Raw genomic sequence first — 19,105 nt, forward strand, 5'->3', positions numbered from 1 at the left:
ATATAAATGCCGTCCATTTATCTTGCAGAGATGTGAGTGATCACGTCCTGGCAACACACCCATCAAGTGACAAAGCAAACTGCATGTCAACGTCGCATGTAGCTCATGTGATCATAGGGTTAGTCAGAAAAAAATGTGCAAAATCTTCCATATATACGCTTATCTGCCATGTTATATTTCTTCTTCAACTGAAAGGAAGTTAAAAAAAAATCATTCTGGTTCATTAATCAAAACTGACTCATTTTGTTGTGCTGTCAGAGATTAATGTTGATCTGATGCTGCTATGACAGAAGACAAAGTATTTCTGTGTTTGTGAAACAAAGCTGAATATACTGTATATACAAAAATATCCTAACACTCATAACATTAAATTTATATTAAATAAGATTTCCATTTCCACTGTCATAATAATGTTGCATTTTCCTTGACATTTATATTTTTTACCGCCAGTATCCCTGATACGCTGCAGTATGAGACGCCTTACTTGTTTTCACTTTTTGCACCCGTACTTTCACTTCAGACGGCCGCCGCTCGCCTTTCTCTTTATTTATGTCATTTTGTGGGGTTGGCACCTCTATAGAGAGGATTTCACTGGATTAGCTTCCCCGCCTTCCCAACTGATCCAATCCATTTTGTGTAATCCAACTCAATTTAATTATGTTTATCGTTCCACCTCGCTGCTGCCGAGGAGCAGCACACCTCTGCCGAGATAAGCCTGGGGACCTTGTGCTTTTTTTTTTTTTTTTCTTTTTTTTTCCTGGCAGGATGTCTGTCTGCGCCTGTTGCTTTAAAAACAGATGGTGTTATTTACCTACACTCACAGGAAATACTACCTTAGCTGCAATATTGTGTTTAACAGCTACCCTCAAACATGGAAAAACATGCAAAAAAACACTCCGGGCTCAAGAGCATAACCCCAGGTTTTTTTACATCATTCTTATATTTGTACAGGTTAACCTTTCTGATGCTGCAGCAGTGGGAGAATTAATGCTATTTATACAGACTCCTTTACTGCTCCTTGGCATGCTTTATGAAAAAAAACAAAAAACAAAAAAACAACAACTTAAAAATAAATGCTGGTGCATCCATAACGAAACAGACATGACCCAGTTGAAAAGCTCGTCTTCCTTCCATAAGCAAATTAAATTAAAAAATGAGAGATTAATTGAATTGAAGCTCTTTCTATATGAGTGACAGATGTATGCAATCATATCTGAGCTGCCTGCAGAGTCATCCAGATACCTGCAGCAGATGTTCCAGCCCAACAAGTTCTGAGGATGAGAGAGGGAAAAAATAGACTGCCTTGCTTTGCTGTTTTAAATGTTCCTCTGGCATCTGAGGTGCCTCCATAAAAAGGCTGCTTTATGGTGCAAGTCTCTTAATTTAGGTGAATAAAGACTGTTTTGGGTTGCTGTTGTTTTTAGCCTTAGTTGGTATTTTAAGAGGGCAGTTCTGCTGAGGACTTCAATAGAGGAGCTTCGTCAGACAAATAAAACCACATCCCCGCTAAAATCACCTACCAATGACTTTTCCCCACCTGTTTAACAAATGTCATGGAGCCACTCTGTTGCATTTTGTAAACCAACACTCAGCACTGGTGTCCAACAGGGTTGTGTTCTGAGCCCATCCTGTACTCTGTTCACGCACTATTGCTTTGCCACCCAGACCTCCAACATCATCGTGTTTACTGATGATGCCATCATGATAGGGCAAATAACAGAAAGTGGGAAGATGGTGTTCAGGGAGGGGCTTTGAGGAGGAGTCTAGCCCTGACTTCTTGAAGCTGGGCAACAGCTTCCAACTGAACATTAACTCACTCGATGCATTGACTCTAAAATGCATCTTTTCTGATAGTAACGCCCCGCGCACAAAGACGCGTCATCGAGCCAATTTCTTTTCTTCGCTTTTCTTTTCTTGTGGTATGTTTGTTGTTGACATGGACATAGAACTCAATTTTCTATGGGTCTTGAAAAACACTCAAATGCTGAAAAAATCCTGGAACTGGGATGTTCTGAACTTTGAAAATGGCTGGCACTCAATGAGTTAACAATGACATGGATGCAATTTTGAGGAGAGGGAACAGAACCCAAAATCTCCTCTGTGTGCATAGGATGGTAGTGAAGATGGTCAACAACTTCTTCCATCTTTGGGCGGTCAGCAGTATTTTTACACTGACTCTGTGGTCAAAACAGCTCAACAGTGACTCCTCCCACGTTAGACTGAAGAGGTTCAGCACCGATCAGAGGGACCTCATTTATTAGCAGTGTGTCTGTGAAAACACACTTCCATATAAACTGTGTGTTTGAATGTTTGAGACAGTACGTACACACACAATCACATGGTGGAAAAATGGCTTTACTGCTGAGGTACCGTCTGCCATATGGGCAAAGGAGTGCCACACCAGGATTGATTAATAAACAATGAGGGAAAGGATTTATATGCAGGGGATTGGCTATGGACCCCAAAGCAGAGAACCCCAATGAAAAGCAAGAACATGTTTATTGTCCCAAAAGTGCAAATCAAAACATTTAGCCGATGTAGCAGCAGATTAAACAGGTTTGATAACAGGTTAGACACATGGGATCAGTCCTACAGGCAGCAGTCTTTCTGAGGGAGTTAGCAGAGCATTATCCAACAAACAGGCACAGTTCAGTAATGAGAACTTTTCAGCCCAAGTAGACCTTCCAAAATGGTACGTAAAAATCGTGACTCCAGGCTTTCACAAAGGTGTGCAACGGGAAGTCAAAACACTGGAAATAATCCCTGTAGTATGAATGCTAGAGCGCAGGACAAACCTAAAACAATCTGGCAATGACGGGCCCCTCTAAACATGCAAACATGGAAGTGCGGAAACACATAAAACCGGAAAGGAAGAAATAAGAATTCAAGTTACATGAAACAAACACAGATTAAACATCAACATAAAATCACCGGAGAATATTTACAATGGGGAAGAATTAGCCGGATCACATAGATAATTAGAATAACATACGGAGGGGTAGAATAAAGAGGGGAAAACATCCAGAGAGACAGAACAGTGCACAGATCAAAGCCAAACACCAAAAAGCATGAATAATTAAATAATAACAGCAATAAGGATGAGAGTAGAATCTAAGTGAAGAGACAATTTTGATCTTGTCTGGTTTTGGTGTTTGTTTAATTTTTGGTACTTCCTTTTGTCGAAGATTAACGGTTGATGAGCAACAGAAAAGGCTAGGCTGAAAGATGATTGATCGTCAAATATCAGAATCAAAGCTCTGTCTGTTTGTGATTAGGATCAAACATCAAGACTAAAACTCAAAGACTGTGCATGCCTGCCCGTAGGTGCAATGTTTCATGATTAAAGCTCGAAGATCAAAATCAAGGTGCTGTGATCAAGGTCAAAGCTCTGTGATAAGAATCAAAGTACTGTGATCAGGGTCAAAGATCTGTGATTTGGATCAAAGGTCTGTGATCAGGATGCAAGCTCAGGATCAAAGCTCTGTGATCAAGATCAGATATGTGATCAGGATCAAAGATCTGGGCCTTCTGATCAAAGGTCTGTGATCAGGATTAACACTCTGTCATTAGGATCAAAGACCAGGATCAAAGGTGAACAATCTGAAACAGAGATCAGCAATCAAGACTATTCATTATTTAGGATTGATCACTTATAGTAGTGGTCGTTAAGAGAGCTGTTGAGGCGTCCATGAAGTAGCATGATCAGCACAGGTACTAATGTGGAACAGTCATCATCACTTTGACGGACTGTGTATGATGATGAATATTAGCACACCAAAATGGAACCTAATGTGACCACTTTAAAAATGGCCATGGCTTCATCAATTCATCTGAATTCCATGATGAATCAAATGGAATCTAATTCATGGAGGATCCAGCCTTTGCATCACATTTGGAATATTTTAACTGAGTTATATCAACATATCTGATTTCTTAACCCTTTTTGAACCTCTGCTGTATAATTTATTATTAATCCGTGTGCTATCCAACCTTCTCGGCTCATTAAGTTTGAGTTATTCTACTATAAACTCAAAAAAATCAACACACAAACATAACGACACACAGCAAAAATCTCCTCGACGGCCGCAATTAACAGAGAATCAGAAAATCTGGCTGCACCTACATCAATCTGCTGCAATAAAAATCAAACCTGAGCAGTTTGCATCCGTCTCCCGTGTGTCATTTTAACGCTGCAGAAATGGATGAAGGCCACTGAGTTTCTGAGCTTTTATCATCTGGTAGCGTGTTTTTGTCTTTAGCGTCCTGCTCACCTTTTGGAAAGCTGACACGGGAGCTGCGGTGGGTGGGATGAATCTTTAAAGCGTGAGGACCGTCGGGTAGCAGCGAGTGGGAGTTAAGTGCATTTTCTGGGTTTTTGGAGCAGGGGAAGTTGTGGTAATGCACTGACAGACGAGGAGACGCTCATTTACCACCTGAGGTAGGAGACCTCTCCCCGTGTCCTGCTGGGCCACTCGCTTCGCTGTGTCTCCTGTGTCCATCTATTTTCAGAGATGCATATTAAAGCCTAATTGTATTCACATTTATTTATTTATTTATCCCCCCGGTGACATTTTCCTCCCACCCCCCTTCTTGTGGTCTATTTTGCACCTCAAAAAAAAAAAAAGGACAAAATATATTTTATACAGCAGCAGTTTATAAGCATGATGTTAACATGGTGCTGTTGTTACAATAACTGTAAAACATTCATTAAATCTTACAGTTGGACCGTAAACACGGGCTGGAGTCGGGATGTGTGACCCTCATAACGATTGTCTCCCTTCACTATTAAAACCATCCTGTGGCTCCTGTCAGCCAGATTATCTAACTGATGGTTTGGATCTGCTCCTTTGCGTCATTTTGGGCCATGTTGCTGCTAAAGTTTTAGCCCGGATTTGCCCAATATGATGCTTGTTAAAATGTGACCTGGAAGTGCATCTCTGCCTGCTCGTTAGAGCTGTCGCGCTCTGCCGCCATCATTAGTCCACAGGAAGGATTTGGCCTTTCTGTGGTGTCAGGAAAATCTTTCTTCTTCTTCTTCTTGTTTTTTATTGTTTTGTTCAACAGCTGTGACTGATGTGCAGAATGGCTCCCAAGAAGCAACAAATTAGATATTTAATTAGACAAGTCTTAATTTAGATGCACTGTTCCATTGAAAACAGGACCCAATTGGGGAGAAGAAAACATTTTCAAAATATATACACTGTGGAAAAGAATTTATTAAAAAAACAAAAAACTAAATGCACAAGTTCACAATGCAGTAACCTCATTCTTCCACAGGCTGCTGCTTATTATTATTATTATTATTATTATTACTGGTTTCTTTTAAATCAAAATCATACATGTCAAATCCATGAGAGTTTCAAAATGTAGACTTGATTGTCATCATTTTAGATCAGTTTGATTTGATGTTTGGTGAACTGTCTTTAGGGCTCCTTGACACATAATGTGAATTTGGTTGATTTGAACATAAAGTGCGCATGAAGCAGGAATCGTATTCAAAATGTGCAAAATTGTAGCAGCTTCTGACGCCTCATACACCTGTTGCTACAGCTATTTGTGCACACCAGCGGCTGAAAGAGTGTGCTGTGTGAGCCCATCGAACCCTCTCACAGCAGGTGTCGGCCAAATTCCAGGTGACACGCATGAACATCTAACACCGCTCGCATGGCACCTGGAAAATGTGTGGCCATTTGTACTATTAACACGACAACAGTCAGTAGACAATCATTGTCATGCTGGCAGTGAAATTTGTCTAAGTTCCCCACGAGTGAAACAGACCATCAGATTGTAAGACGCAGCGTGTCATCTGACTGTCACATCACCCACATGAGCTCTGTTCCATATGATGCAGTGTCAATCCTGCAGCGCGCTGTAGAGAAGACACGTGTGTCGGGCAGGACACATGCACGGGCTGGCAGGAGACATGCCAACACATGTGGACATGATAAGAGCGAACTACTTCTTATTCATGTCACTTCACGACTGTACGTCTGTGACCATGGGTCATCTACAGAAGAACAGACGGATCATACTTGTATTGTCTGCTTGATACGAGGGATTCAATGTAATGCAATGTTTTTATATGGTGTGTGTGTATTTTTTTTAAATACGTCCATGTCCTTCCTGATATCAGGCAGTTTCTGCACCTTCACAGGACAGTGATCTTAGTTCAGTGGTCAAGACTGGCAATCAGAGCTTTTGGAAAGTGTGGGTTTGAATCTTGTGGGTGACGTGTTTTTTTATTTTCACAGCAGCAGTGCGATGTGTAACCACACAGCACTGTGTTCCTGCATGCATGAACCATTGCACTGGCATCATGCATGCCTGCCCATCAGCGCAATGTTTCATGGTGCACTCATACGTGCTGTTCCGCCGGGAGTTGCCCTGAGTTGTACATATTTGCTTTATGTGTGAAAGTTGCCCTTAGGTGTGTGTGTGAGAATGTGTTTGTTTATGTGTGTCCATGCAACAGACTGATGTCCATGTTTCACCCTATAATTGTTGGGACAGGCTTCAGACCCCCCCCCCCCCCCCCCCCCCGACCCTTAAGTGGAGCAAATGATGAGGTGCTTTTCTGATAAAACTGGAGTTGATTCCACAACTTGTGATTTGTAGTTTCAAGTCAACTTTGCAAGCTTGCACTGGTGCAGCACTTTGCCGCATCTATGACACCATGGAACCAGCAAGAGTTCTGGATGGCACCCACCCTGGCAGACAAATTGTTCTTGTGGTGTTCCCCAAAGCTCAATTTGAAGTCCACTCTTTTTTTAATTGTGTCCATAGGGTATGTATTTCAAAAAACACAACATTGATTTTCATTGTTATGCTGATGACGCCAGCATATAAAATGCTGATTAAATGGCTTTTACTGGACTTTTCTTTAATAGTGAAGCACAATAAAATTGAAATTGGGATGTCCAAACACTGACTGTATTTCAATCACAAGTTATAAACCTCCTTGATAAAAGAATGAAATTGGAATCTTGATTTCTTTGGAGGTTTACTCCCTGGTAATAATTAATAATACTAATTCACTGGCAACAGATAATTATGAATCATTTGTAAAAATTTGGACATTATGTGATCACTGTCGTCTGTTTGTTAGGTTGACTTTTATCAACATCATAAATGAGATGTTGATCACACCATTATTAGTCATTTTCTCCTGCTTAGCCAGGTCATGATGGCAGAAGACCAAGCAGCTCCTCCCATACTTCCCTATCCTCAGCCAAGACATCCTATCCTTCCTATGGCATGCAAAGAAATATAAACCCTCAACCAATAAATCACAAATATTTTAATGATCAATATATACTTTAGATAATCTATCAAGGCGTCTGGTATGTTGAGAAATTCTAAAAAACTGTGTTTTTAACCACTTTTTGCTTGACCTTGACTTTTGATGAAACAATTTCAAAATTGAATCACCTCAAGGTATCTGTCCAAATAATATTCCTATCATGTTTAATCTATCCAGGGATGTTGGTTGTTAAGTCAAACAAAAAGTGTATTACTTTCAGATTACATTTTCCTTGATCTTCATCTTTGACCAGACTACTCCAAAATCTCATTTCCTCTAGATATCTATCCAAGTAATGTTTCCATGAAGAGTCCATGAAGGAGATCTGTTTTTGAATTATCTTGTCCACAAATACACAGACACACATATGCCAGTGAAACAGTGTCCTACTTCCTACTTCGATGATGCACAGGGTGATAAATACATCTGTCGTTGTGGATGCTCGAACCAGGTTCGCAGTAGGGCTGGATCAGTCCAACAAGGCTGCACACAAGGATTTTGAATTGCAAATACCCACCCTGCTATGTGGATGTTGTTGCCTGGCTGAAGAGCCACCTGTCTTTGCAGTATGTGGTGAACAGCATCTCGCCCATGTGTTAGTTCACTGTCCAGATGCAACACGTGTGACATGTGTCATTTGTAATGCATCTCTGCCATAGATGATTGTAATCAGAGTGAGCGTTCCATCCACAACGCCAGCACCTCCTGAAGAGCTGAGCAGATAGAAATCAACTTTATAGATCTGTGGTTCTTATGCATCCACCCCTCCACTGGAAGGCACGGGTTTTAATTGCCGCCTGCCCCGGATCGGTTCTATGTGAAGATGGGCTGTACCGATACCAGCAGCAGCAGGACGGGGCGATGTTCTGTCTCTGCGGTTGTTGTATTGACAGCTCCTCGTCCTGGAGGAGCTGATAAGCATCCAAGGATCCGGGGAGACATGTGGGGGGAGGCGGGAGGCGGATTGCATTTCAGAGCCATGGACCAGAAGTGCACCAGAGTCTAGCAAGCTTTTGCGGTCCTGCTTAGACAGACATGTATCCAGCATGCGAGGGCACAGAAGCGGTAAAATCCACAGCTGAGGAGAAAAACGCCGGGCCAAGAGGGAGTGCATGAGCAAACACTGTGTAATCTGGTAACATAAATGAAACCGTTGGCTGTGTGAGCGCGACTCGCTATATTCACGATCAATGGGCGAAAGTGCCTTGATTTACAAAACAGAAGACAAACACGAGGGAGCGGCGTGCTTTATGCGAGGTCACTCATTCTGCATGGCGCTGTGCAGCCCGTCGCTACTACAAACATTCTTTGTCGCCCTCACTTTGCCTCAGTCGCCCTCGCTTTGACGGCAGCAGTCAACAATTCAACCAAGGCGACCGTGTTTAATGAGAGCGTGAGAGGACATTTACGACTGTCAACATGAATATGTTTGCAGAACTCAAAAAAAGGTTAGAGGTTAGAGAGGTTAGTTACTCAAAAATGACAAGTTATAGGTTTTATTCAAACTAATTTTTGGAATTTATGGCAGCTGCCACTACTTTTCTGCCTTTTGGTTTCTTTTTTATACAGTTATAATGGAGAATTTTTTTTTTCATACTTTATTCTCAAACTGTTATTAACCTCTAATTTTTTTTTCTGTGAGAATACGTCTCTGCAAATACTTCATTGCAGTAAAAAAATAAATAAAATTATATAAAAAAAAGATTATGTGAACCCAAATATGTTTTGCTCTTTCAACTTACAGAATTCTAGTCAATAGAATGCAATGATTTCAAGTATCAGAAGCACAATATTAAAGTAATGCTCAAAGCAGAATTGGAGTTTTGAGTGTATAGTTCCAAACAGTCATTAAGAAATGCAAACATTTTGGTACTTTGCAGTAAATCTGTCTGGATGAGGCAGTTCTTAAAAATGTTTTAACCATGCAAGGAGGAGACAAGTGAGGGAAGCCACCAAGACAGACCTGGCAACTCTGAAGCAGTTATAGGCTGCTATGGCTGGAGAAATTGTGCAAATTTTGTCTTTGGCATCACCAGTGATACAGCTTCATCATGTAGTGGCACAAAGAGGAATTTTCTTGAAAATAAGATGGGAAATTTCCATTGTGGTTTGCCAGAAGATAGACAGGAGACGAGCCGAGTTTAATGTTTTCTTGTCTATTATTTCTTTTCTTTATCCTGCCTTTAATATTTTATCCTGAATTATTTTATCCAAATCAACTTGCAGACGCTGCTTTTTGTCCTTTAACTTTTATCATGACTCCTTTTATCCTACTCCTGCATTTGATTTGTGGTTTGATCCTGATCGAAGGGGAGAACCTACCCTTGATCTCTGATGTTTGAGCTTTCATCTTTGATCCTTATTCCAATTTCAAAAGTATCGGTAATTAGGATCTAATTTCCGTGATTATATGAACAAACAGGTGACAATGAAAACATAAGCTGCTTTTCAGTGTTTAAAGATCCAAGAACAGGCATCATATTCAAGTTCAACAATCACCATGACAAAGGCGTGGTCAGGATCAAAGTTCATTGATCAAGATCAAAGGTGAGGATCAAAAATCATTGATCAAAAGTGAGGGCTCAACAAGCAGCAGGGTATTTAAAAATGAATTTCACTGACATTTGACAGAGAAATAGATGTTCTGCAAAGGAAGAGATGATTAAATTTTGGCATGTATCTAGATCAAGCGGCAGATCTTGGATTGACATTTGCTGTCTCAAAAGGACAAGAATGTATTTTAATTACATTATGGTGTGGATCTGGTTCAAGGGCACATTTTTCCTCTGATCTTGATCATAACAAGAACAACAAGAGATTTGTGATCAAGCTTACAAACGTATACTCACACTGACTGTTATTATATTGGCAGTAAATCATTTGTAATGACATGTCAGAATTAACAAACAGGTCTGCAAATGTGACATACGAGCTGTTTACTCGCCCCAGAGTGGGTTTGATTCAGAGACAGAAATCAAAACATCATTTTCACCAACAAAACTATTACCTCCCAACTATACTGGATTCCAGTGAAGTGTTAGGGCGAGACTAAAGCTACCTCAAGAAGAGACAGCAGCTACTACTACTACTACTACTACTACTACTACTACTACTACTACTACTACAAGTGCTCAATAAGCTATGTCACTCCCCGTATGTCAAAGTATGTGTGCCAGGTTTGGCTCAATTCCGAGGTGCCGTTTGGACAAGAGAGGGATACGCACGCAGAAACACACTGTCTCTTAGTGTAAAAATTCAAACAAAAGTCACTTATCTCCCCTTGACCATGTTGGACCAGAATTATTTTCCTTCATGCACATCCTCATGAACATTTCACTGAAGGCCATAAAGCCAAAAAGTCCAATTAAGACTCCTTGAAGACAGACAGAATTCATTTTTCGTCTTGCACATTCTTACGTGATGTGCGACATTTCACAAAAATCTAACAAATTATATATATATATATATATATATATATATATATATATATATATATATATATATATATATATACACACACACACACACAAAACAAAAATATAAATGCAACACTTTTGGTTTTGCTCCCATTTTGTATGAGATGAACTCAAAGATCTAAAACTTTTTCCACATACACAATATCACCATTTCCCTCAAATATTGTTCACAAACCAGTCTAAATCTGTGATAGTGAGCACTTCTCCTTTGCTGAGATAATCCATCCCACCTCACAGGTGTGCCATATCAAGATGCTGATTAGACACCATGATTAGTGCACAGGTGTGCCTTAGACTGCCCACAATAAAAGGCCACTCTGAAAGGTGCAGTTTTATCACACAGCACAATGCCACAGATGTCGCAAGATTTGAGGGAGCGTGCAATTGGCATGCTGACAGCAGGAATGTCAACCAGAGCTGTTGCTCGTGTATTGAATGTTCATGTCTCTACCATAAGCCGTCTCCAAAGGCGTTTCAGAGAATTTGGCAGTACATCCAACCAGCCTCACAACCGCAGACCACATGTAACCACACCAGCCCAGGACCTCCACATCCAGCATGTTCACCTCCAAGATCGTCTGAGACCAGCCACTCGGACAGCTGCTGAAACAATCGGTTTGCATAACCAAAGAATTTCTACACAAATTGTCAGAAACCGTCTCAGGGAAGCTCATCTGCATGTTCGTCGTCCTCATCAGGGTCTCGAACTGACTCCAGTTCGTCGTCGTAACCGACTTGAGTGGGCAAATGCTCACATTCGCTGGCGTTTGGCACGTTGGAGAGGTGTTCTCTTCATGGATGAATCCCGGTTCACACTGTCCAGGGCAGATGGCAGACAGAGTGTGTGGCGTCGTGTGGGTGAGCGGTTTTCTGATGTCAGTGTTGTGGATCGAGTGGCCCATGGTGGCGGTGTGGTTATGGTATGGGCAGGCGTCTGTTATGGACGAAGAACACAGGTGCATTTTATTGATGGCATTTTGAATGCACAGAGATACCGTGACGAGATCCTGAGGCCCATTGTTGTGCAATACATCCAAGAACATCACCTCATGTTGCAGCAGGATAATGCACGGCCCCATGTTGCAAGGATCTGTACACAATTCTTGGAAGATGAAAATGTCCCAGTTCTTGCATGGCCGGAATACTCACCGGACATGTCACCCATTGAGCATGTTTGGGATGCTCTGGACTGGCCTATACGACAGCGTGTACCAGTTCCTGCCAATATCCAGCAACTTCGCACAGCCATTGAAGAGGAGTGGACCAACATTCCACAGGCCACAATTGACAACCTGATCAACTCTATGTGAAGGAGATGTGTTGCACTGCATGAGGCAAATGGTGGTCACACCAGATACTGACTGGTATCCCCCCAATAAAACAAAACTGCACCTTTCAGAGTGGCCTTTTATTGTGGGCAGTCTAAGGCACACCTGTGCACTAATCATGGTGTCTAATCAGCATCTTGATATGGCACACCTGTGAGGTGGGATGGATTATCTCAGCAAAGGAGAAGTGCTCACTATCACAGATTTAGACTGGTTTGTGAACAATATTTGAGGGAAATGGTGATATTGTGTATGTGGAAAAAGTTTTAGATCTTTGAGTTCATCTCATACAAAATGGGAGCAAAACCAAAAGTGTTGCATTTATATTTTTGTTGAGTGTAGTATAATTATGACAAGTAACTAATTTTTTTGAAGGGGTGGGGGGGGGGGGGATTTGGTGCAAACTGTGTCAACACAACTCTTGAAGGACAGGTTATGCTACATTTTGAATGCAGGACCGCTTTGCTGCAGAGGTGATATCACTAACCGCTGTCCCACCATGCTCACCGATATGCTTGTGGACAGTGGCTGCAGAACCCCCCCCCCCCCACTGTTCTTGTTATCTACACAGATGGTGTGTTAAATCCTCACATCTCAGTGCATCTCTAATGTCCCAAACACTCTCATCCGGCACATGCTCACAGATCACATTTTAACACTGCGTGGAGTGAGAGTTAATTACCTATGTGAAAGGAAAAGACTCAATGTCTTTTTGGAAAGTGAAGCAAATGGTCATTTCTGGGCCCTCTTGACCCCCTCCCCCTGCCATTATAGGCGTTTTTTTCTTTATTTGCTTTTTACATGCCTGCAAGCTCCTCACCATCTCACAATGTCATTTAGGTCCTTCAGATGTTTTTTCTTTCAGTAAAATGGTTCTGGGGAGCATTAGCATGACTAAAGAAAAAGCCCCACAGATGCTGAAGGGTTTTAGCCATGCTAATGCTCTCCATAGCCATTTTACTGATTTTACTGAGTGTTTCACAAACTGCTGATCTACTGGGATTTTCATGCACAACCATCTCTAGGGTTTACAGTGAATGGTCTGAAAAAGAGAAGGTATCCAGTGAGTGTCAGTTGTGTGGACAAAAATGCCTTTATGTCAGAGGTCAGAGGAGAAAGGACAGACTGGTTGAATGGGCAACTGCATGATGCCATCATGTCAGTATGGACAAACATCTCTGAGGAATGTTTCCAACACCTTGTTGAATCGATGCCATCAATAATTAAGGCCATTCTGAAGGCAAAAGAGGGACCCACCCGGTACTAGCAAAGTGTTCCTAATGAAGTGGCTGGTGAGTGCAGATTGTTACAGCACAGTTCAGTCTGATTGGCAAATATCTTTGTACGAGCCCTTCTGATATATTTTTTATTTTAGCATATTTCTCATAATGAGAGTTTAATAGTTGATGTCAAATGAGACACACTGCTTTATTATTGTCAGGGTGAAAAAGCCTTAGAGCGCCTTCACAACATCATGTGAATCTGAAATTCTAAAAAGACTCGAGATTCCTGACAGAGTAATTATTCTACTTAATTTTCCTGAAAAGCACATAGTAGGATTAATTTTCTCGCTAGCTTTAATACAGATTCATCTCTGCTTTTTCAGAGCGGAACCTCCGCATTTCAGATCAGGCTTGAGTTACTGATCAATACATGTAATAAAAGCCAAATATCGAAGCGCGCTGACATGTACATTTCTATAATCTTTAGTGACATGTCTCCAAATGCTTGGTTTATCGGCCTGTTATAGCATCTACAGCAGGGTTGGACAAATTGTATGATGTGTTTTTTAGATCTCATAGTTAGGAGTACATTACCCCTGCTGAGCAGCTCGGTTCACCAACCGAGAGATAATTGTGACCTCCTGCGGGGAATGAACAACAGAAGACTTACCCTCCGCCTCTCACAAGAGACTCATTTTAAGCTTTTCCTTCAGGGATAACTTGTAGCTTGTTCCATTCCCGGGAAGGGGTAGGAGGTGGAGGGATGTCATGGATTTGGAACAGTAACTGTCAGGTTTAAGGTTTCCTTCTTAAATGATGAATTTACATTGATAATATATGAATGATCCACAACTGTACAGTCTTTGTATATCTGACAAAAAATATATATATGCATCATATATATGTTTTTGTTTCCATTTTTCATGCATTTAATCCAAAGATCTAAGATTACTTCTATTTACACAGAATTCTAATTTCTGTCAAAGTTTCTTGAAAAAAAAAGACGTTAAAATCTCTTAAAAACATGTCACCTGTGCCAAGAAAGTCTACCCACTTGACATTTGTGGTACATGAAAAAATGGTGATTAAACAGCATAGTTACTGCATCAGTGAATATTGAACAGGACACAGTATGTATGTGCAGTTTTGTCACACAACACAGTGCTACAAATGTTACACATTTTGACAGTGTTTTAATTAGAAAAAAAAAAAATCAAGTCAGCTGGAAAAAATCAATTCTGACATAAAAAAAATGACTCAAAATGATTAGTCCTTTATCATCCCCTTTTCTACTTCTTTTTTTTTTTTTACTAATAGCCCAATTTCATAGCCTTAAGAGTGTGCATATCATGAATGCTTGGTCTTGTTGGATTTGTGAGAATCTATTGAATCTACTGGTACTTTGTTTCCCATGTAACAATAAGAAATATACTCAAAGCTGGATTAATCTTTTTAGTCACGTAGCACTACTATTATTCTGAACACGACTGTACATGTATTATTTGTGTATTTGTTTGCACTCAGATTTTATGCCCGGTACATACATACAGCAAAGACATCAAATTTCTTATTCATATAGTGCCAAATCACAATGACGCTGCCTCAAGGCGCGTCACACAGGTAACGTCTAACCATACAAACCTTGCATTAGTGCTAATACAATGCACCATAGACAATTAGGGCAACAACAAAATTAAATTATTTATTTTAATATAACTGATCATTCCACCACACATTGAGGCTGAAAGCTTTAAGCATGAAATTGATCAAAATTCAAAAAAGTTGTAATGCCTTATTATCAATAAAATAAATCAAGAATACATAACTGGATTCCAATCGACACCAAGATTTAATTGTTTCTTCCTGAGTTTGATCGTACTGCACAGTTTTGTGGTGGTTGTCTCAAGACTTTTGACTTTCGCCGCGAAAAGACTGACACATATGTAGAGGGACACCTAATTTGTATAACCTCCTTGATGGTGTTCTATTTACAATAATGTTGTTCCATTCTACCTACTGTTCTTTTCACATAATGCAAATAAACCCGCTGGCAATCGGTGCTGTCTGCCTCATTATCATATTTATTTAAAGTATCATATGACCCATTTCATTCCAACGTTGGTTCCTCTCGTCATGATTGAGTAGTCCCATATTTAACTTGAGTCTCCAGAGATGCTGCTGTGCATAATGGGAGCATTACTATTAAGCATAGTCACAGACCCGTCCTTGTCATTAAAATGAAGACAAGATACAATTGTTCTGTTCCTAACTAAGCATTGTTTTAGGCTACAGTGACTGCCGCATTACAGACATGCTGAAAAACTGTAGCCTGTAAAACGGAGCCCTCAATCTTTCTATAGAGGGAATGCTGGAAACCTAACTCACAGGATCAATGATCTGTCATGGAAGCAATATGAGATGAAATAATGTTTGCTTGGTGGCTAGTGATATAGAATGTAGAGACATGTTGGTGAAGGGAAAGGTCTGTGGTGCCGCCCTTTGTAATGTGACCACTCTAATGGACTACATCTGATGGATGGTCATGATTGTACCAATTGTACAAGGAGAAATCTGTCCCATTGCCAGGTGTACACATGAGCATAAGCTTTAATGTTAAATCTGTCACAAAATATCACAGTCACCATGGTTGCTGGCTTGTAGCCGGTAAAGGCAGATTAATAGCACGTGAGCAATCATCTCTGATCACAGTTATTGAATGGTTTCTCTAGAAAAGCTTTACCACATTAGGGCTATTGATCCACTCCTAAAAAACAACTGAGAGCCTACACAGAAACATTATGGTAATGTTTCTTCAGTTTGCACAAATGCAAAAACATTGTTGCTTGTGCTGGAATCTTAAACTGGCTGGTCATAGGTGAGGACAGTGGTGGACACAGTTCAGATAATCCGATAACCAATAATTGTCAAAGCTAATATTTTTTCTATCGGATTTGCTTTTCAGATAACTTGTAAAACCACTAGCAGACCACTTATCTTCCGATAAATTTAGTTCCGATAACTTTCAGTCTGCTAACATTTTTTTTTTTTTTTGCTGGTAAAGTGAGCAAAGTTTAACAGTCAAAAACGTTGGTAAACCCTAAAATCAAACATTTTAGTCCATCTGTTGTGTGTTTGTGGCTGTCGCTTGCTGATGACATCAAGTGCAAAACGTGATTGGCTGGTCGATGCAGGGAGCATTGTGGGTAGTGTAGTTTAGGTACACTTTGGATCTTACAGTGAGCATTACCGTCCGCTCGATGCAAAAAACAAAACGGACTAATTTTAACATTATTTTATTTTATTTCTTTGTGGATGATGGCATAATTTAATCACCAAAACCCGGTGGGACAGATCTCATGCTGCAGCTGTGTTACAGAGGGAGTTTTCTTAGACACCATTTTGGATAATCAGGATGCTTTACGTGGATTATTTCTTCAGAATTTAATGAATCCCACTGAAACTAACAGGTAAAAATTAATATTTACTGCGTGTATTTTACTCTGTCAATCAATGCATTAATGGATGTATTTCGGTTGTTTAAGCCACAGGGTTTAAAGCGTGTGAAAAAAGCAGCAGCTTTTAGTTTGTAAATGACTATATATATATATATATATATATATATATATATAATATATAGTGAGATAACCTGTGACTTCTAATACTGTATTTTACTGCTTTTGAAAGATGTTGACAGTGTCTGGGTTTTTTTTTTTATTCATTCAGTTTTTGCGCGTTCTTTTTGTGTTTGTGATCTTTGAATTTACCCAGCAGCCACTGCTTAAAGTGAAACTGGTTTATCAGAAGCCGACAGTGTAATCTGATGTGGCCGCGTCCGAATCAATACTAAAAGTTACTGGTTATCTGTAATAAAGATACATTTTTAGCAGTTTATCAGTTTAGCGTCATAAAAGATAACTTTTCAGTTACTGGATTAATGGTTATCAAAGCTAACTTTTTCTTATCAGAGTCTCCTGAATTAACCACCCATTTTACACAAAACCATTCTAGAGGTCCCCAGTGATCAAGTACCAAAGACAAAGTCGTCACCTTACAGTAGTGTTCAGAATAATAGTAGTGCTATGTGACTAAAAAGATTAATCCAGGTTTTGAGTAGATTTCTTATTGTTACATGGGAAACAAGGTACCAGTAGATTCAGTAGATTCTCACAAATCCAACAAGACCAAGCATTCATGATATGCACACTCTTAAGGCTATGAAATTGGGTTATTAGTAAAAAAAAAAAAAAGTAGAAAAAGGGGGTGTTCACAATAATAGTAGTGTGGCATTCAGTCAGTGAGTTTGTCAATTTTGTGGAACAAACAGGTGTGAATCAGGTGTCCCCTATTTAAGGATGAAGCCAGCACCTGTTGAACATGCTTTTCTCTTTGAATGCCTGAGGAAAATGGAAAGTTCAAGACATTGTTCAGAAGAACAGCGTAGTTTGATTAAAATGTTGACTGGAGAGGGGAAAACTTATACGCAGGTGCAAAAAAATGATAGGCTGTTCATCTACAATGATCTCCAATGGTTTAAAATGGACAAAAAAACAAAAACAAAACAGAGACGCGTGGAAGAAAACAGAAAACAACCATCAAAATGGATAGAAGAATAATCAGAATGGCAAAGGCTCACCCATTGATCAGCTCTAGGATGATCAAAGACAGTCTGGAGTTACCTGTAAGTGCTGTGACAGTTAGAAGACTCCTGTGTGAAGCTAATTTATTTGCAAGAATCCCCTGCAAAGTCCCTCTGTTAAATAAAATACATATGCAGAAGAGGTTACAATTTGCCAAAGAACACATCAACTGGCCTAAAGAGAAATGGAGGAATATTTTGTGGACTGATGAGAGTAAAATTGTTCTTTTTGGGTCCAAGGGCCGCAGACAGTTTGTGAGACGACCCCCAAACTCTGAATTCAAGCCACAGTTCACAGTGAAGACAGTGAAGCATGGTGGTGCAAGCATCATGATATGGGCATGTTTCTCCTACTATGGTGTTGGGCCTATATATCACATACCAGGTATCATGGATCAGTTTGGATATGTCAAAATACTTGAAGAGGTCATGTTGCCATTATGCTGAAGAGGACATGCCCTTGAAATGGGTGTTTCAAAAAGACAATGACCCCAAGCACGCTAGTTCACGAGCACAATATTGGTTCCAAACCAACAAAATTAATGTTCTGGAGTGGCCTGCCCAATTCCCGGACCTAAATCCAATTGAGAACTTGTGGGGTGACATAAAAAAAAACTGTTTCTGAAGCAAAATCAAGAAATGTGAATGAATTGTGGAATGTTGTTAAAGAATCTTGGAGTGGAATAACAGCTGAAAGGTGCCACAAGTTGGTTGACTCCATGCCTCACAGATGTGAAGAAATCATGAAAAACTGTGGTTATACAACTAAATACTAGTTTAGTGATTCACAGGATTGCTAAAAAAGCAGTTTGAAAATAATAGTTTTGAGTTTGTAGCGTCAACAGCAGATGCTACTATTATTGTGAACACCCCCTTTTCTACTTTTTTTACTAATAGCCCAATTTCATAGCCTTAAGAGTGTGCATATCATGAATGCTTGGTCTTGTTGGATTTATGAGAATCTACTGAATCTATTGGTACCTTGTTTCCCATGTAACAATAAGAAATATACTCAAAACCTGGATTAATCTCTTTAGTCACATAGCACTACTATAATTCTGAACACTACTGTAAATCACCGGTTAGAGTCCAAGTCACACAACCGCACAGTAAGACAGGAAGCAACGTGAACCTGAAGACTC

The 19,105-nt window shown here is 40.1% G+C and overlaps 1 protein-coding gene across 1 annotated transcript in view; it reads left to right on the forward strand.

Annotated features, from left to right (window-relative positions):
- Nucleotides 1–19,105, forward strand: part of khdrbs3 (KH domain containing, RNA binding, signal transduction associated 3) — a 216,221-nt gene that overhangs the window by 18,513 nt on the left and 178,603 nt on the right. The window lies entirely within an intron of this gene.

Source organism: Thalassophryne amazonica, chromosome 20, assembly GCF_902500255.1.
Source record: "Thalassophryne amazonica chromosome 20, fThaAma1.1, whole genome shotgun sequence".
NCBI classification, from domain to species: Eukaryota; Metazoa; Chordata; class Actinopteri; order Batrachoidiformes; family Batrachoididae; genus Thalassophryne; species Thalassophryne amazonica.